At 41.9% G+C, this 3,288-nt stretch overlaps 1 non-coding gene across 1 annotated transcript; it reads left to right on the top strand.

Annotated features, from left to right (window-relative positions):
- The first annotated feature begins 2,234 nt into the window (after positions 1–2,234).
- LOC115708450 (small nucleolar RNA R71) lies at positions 2,235–2,341 on the top strand. The gene has a single exon (XR_004009949.2). It is a non-coding gene; the product is annotated as a small nucleolar RNA R71 (small nucleolar RNA).
- The last annotated feature ends 947 nt before the right edge of the window (positions 2,342–3,288 follow it).

Below are 3,288 nucleotides of genomic sequence, written 5' to 3'. Positions count from 1 at the left end.
GGCAAAGGGAAGTGATATTTTCTTGTTGCTTTGTTGAGTTTCCTATAATCGATGCAGATCCTCCAACCAGTGACTGTTCTTGTAGGAATCAACTCATTCTTTTCATTCTTGATCACCGTCATTCCACCTTTCTTCGGGACCACTTGCACCGGGCTAACCCACTTACTATCGGAAATAGGATAAGCAACTCCAGCATCCAACCACTTAACTACTTCTTTTCTGACTACTTCTTTCATGGGTGGATTGAGTCTTCTTTGAGCATCAATAACTGGTTTGGCGTTGTCTTCCATGAGAATTCGATGCATCACTGTTGAAGGACTGATTCCTTTAACATCTCCTAGTGTCCACGCGATGGCCTTGTTATGAGCTCGAAGTACCCTCAAAAGTCTATCAGTTTCCACATCAGAGAGAGAAGCTGAAACAATAACTGGCAGCTTTTTATCTTGACCCAAAAACTCATACCTCAAGTGACTAGGAAGCACCTTCAATTCAAGTTTTGGGGGCTTTTCAGTAGATGGCTTCAGCTCTTTTGGAACCGCTCCCAATTCCTCAAAGTATCTTCTGTTCAAAGGCCCATAGGAATCAAGCCACTTCACATACCCCATGACCTCTTGTCCTTCTTGCTCCGTCAATTCATCTTCAGTTAGACTTAGTTCAAGAGGATCATCTAGCAGCTTTTTCTCACTCACCATTTCATCAATCAAATCAATGAAGAAACAGTTATCACTTGCCTTTGGGTACGTCATAGCCTTTAGCACATTAAAGACCACTTCTTCTCCTTGGACTCTCAGCTTTAATTCACCCTTCTGAACATCGATTAAGGCTTGGCCAGTTGCCAAGAATGGTCTCCCAAGAATAATTGGGACATTGCTATCTTCTTCCATATCCAAAACGATGAAATCAGCTGGAAAGATGAACTTATCAACCTTAACTAACACATCCTCAATGACTCCTCTAGGATGGGCTAGTGATCGGTCCGCCAATTGGAGAGTTACTGTTGTTGGCTTTGCTTCACCCAACTGCAGTCTTTTAAACACCGATAGAGGCATCAAGTTAATGCTAGCTCCCAAGTCACAAAGTGCATTTATTCCCTCAATTTTTCCTATAGTACAAGGAATAGTGAAACTCCCTGGATCTCTGAGTTTAGGAGGGAGTTTCTTCTGTAGGATGGCGCTGCACTCTTCAGTTAGAGCAACTGTCTCATAGTCCTCCATCTTTCTCTTCTTTGATAGGATTTCCTTCATAAACTTCACATAACTTGGCATCTGCTCTAAAGCTTCAGCAAAGGGAATGTTAATGTGAAGTCTTTTGAACACTTCCAGGAATTTGGTGAACTGCTTGTCCAAGCTTGACTTTCTAAGCCTTTGAGGGTATGGTATTTTTACATGGTGATCAATATTAGTTGGTGGAGACTGCTGTGGCTGTGTTTGACTATCAGTAGCCTTCGTTGGAGTGGGTGTTGGGGTCGACATCGGTTGCTCTTCATTCTCCTTTTCTCCATTCACTAGTTGTGGCATTTCAGGACCATCATAATTCTTACCGCTTCTCAGGGTAATTGCCTTGCAGTTTTCCTTGGGGTTTACTTCTGTTGTGCTAGGCAAATTCCCTTGAGGACGGGTTGCTACTTGAGTTGCTAGTTGGCCCATCTGTGTCTGCAGGTCTTTGATTGAAGATCTAGTTTCGGTCATGAATTGAAGCAAAGAAATCGTCCGCAAACTAGAATTTCCACCAGAGGTTTGTTGCTGATTAAACTGTTGATTCTGATTCTGGTTCTGATTTCGTTGCTGATAGAACCCACACTTTCTCTTCGGTTATTACCCTGGTTGAACCCATAGTTGTTGTTGTTGTTCTGTGAATAGTTTCCAATGGCTTTAGCTTCATCCATTGGCAAATCATCCACATCAGCTTGGCATTCTGAAAAGTGATGGCTTCCCCCACATAACTCACACACAACTTGGGCTTGTTTAGCTTGCCCTGCAATTATCTTTGTCAATGCCTCAACCTGTGCTGTCAACTTGGTGATGGCATCGACCTCTAACACACCAGCTACCTTCTTTGATTGACTCCTCTCAGTTGGCCACTGTTGATTGTTTAGAGCCATCTCCTCCAATAGATCATAAGCCTCATTAGCACTCTTCCTCATAAAGGCTCCTCCAAACTGGCAAAGATCTATCAAAGTTCTTGTATTTCCTACCAACCCATTGTAGAAGTTGTGGACCAGCATCCACTTCTCTATACCATGGTGAGGGCACTTTCTGATCAGATCTTTAAACCTCTCCCAAGCCTCATGGAGAGATTCATTATCTTGTTGGCAGAAGTTATTAATTTCTCCTCTCAGCTTTGCAGACTTGGCTGGAGGAAAGAACTTTGACAAGAATTTCGTTGCCAGATCATTCCAGGTGGCGATAGAGTTGGGTGGCAAGGAGTTTAGCCATCTCTTGGCTCGCTCTCTAAGAGAGAATGGGAACAGTCTCAGTCGAATAGCATCATCACTAACTCCATTAACTTTAAAGGTTTCACAAAGTTCCATGAAGTTAGAGAGATGCAGATTAGGATCTTCAGAAGGGAGGCCACCAAACTGAACTGAAGACTGCACCATCTGAAGTATGGCAGGTTTTATCTCAAAGTTATTTGCATCCACTGCCGGTGGCCTGATACACGACTGCACTCTCGTCAGAGTAGGGAGAATGTAATCTCTCAAGCTGCGGCCATTAGCTTGATCTTCTACTGCGCCACCATTGTTACCGTTATTGCCTCCATTCTTTGCAGCATTGGCAGCCATGATGTCTGAAGTTTCAGCAGTTGCTGAAACTCCCTCTTGCCTCTTTTTCTTTCGGTTTCTCCTACAAGTTTTCTCGATTTCGAGATCAACTGGTAATATCACTGCTTGTCCTTGACGGCGCATACACTTATGATTCCTGAAATAGATCAAGAAAATATTGCAAGAAAAAGGTTAGAAAAATCAGCAAGAGAAAATATACCAAAGTAGAAGTTAGTATAATTTTGTGTAATATTAATCTTTAAACAATTCCCCGGCAACGGAGCCAAAAACTTGTTACGAAAATTCTGTTTATTACGCAAGTGTACGTATCAAGTAGTATCTCACGCAAGTGAGGTCGAACCACAGGGAATTGGATTAAGTACTACTAAACTATACTTATGATTCTATTTGGTAAAATAATAAGTTTGCAATTTTAAAAGTAAATAACTCAGAAATTAAAGAGAAAATAAACGAAGATTAATCAAGATGAGAGATTAGGGAGGTGAATCCTGTTGATAAGCTACCAA

Source organism: Cannabis sativa, chromosome 9 (assembly GCF_029168945.1).
Source record: "Cannabis sativa cultivar Pink pepper isolate KNU-18-1 chromosome 9, ASM2916894v1, whole genome shotgun sequence".
Lineage (NCBI taxonomy): Eukaryota > Viridiplantae > Streptophyta > Magnoliopsida > Rosales > Cannabaceae > Cannabis > Cannabis sativa.
Note: the sequence above shows the minus strand (reverse complement) of the source record. Positions and strands in the feature narration are given on the sequence as shown.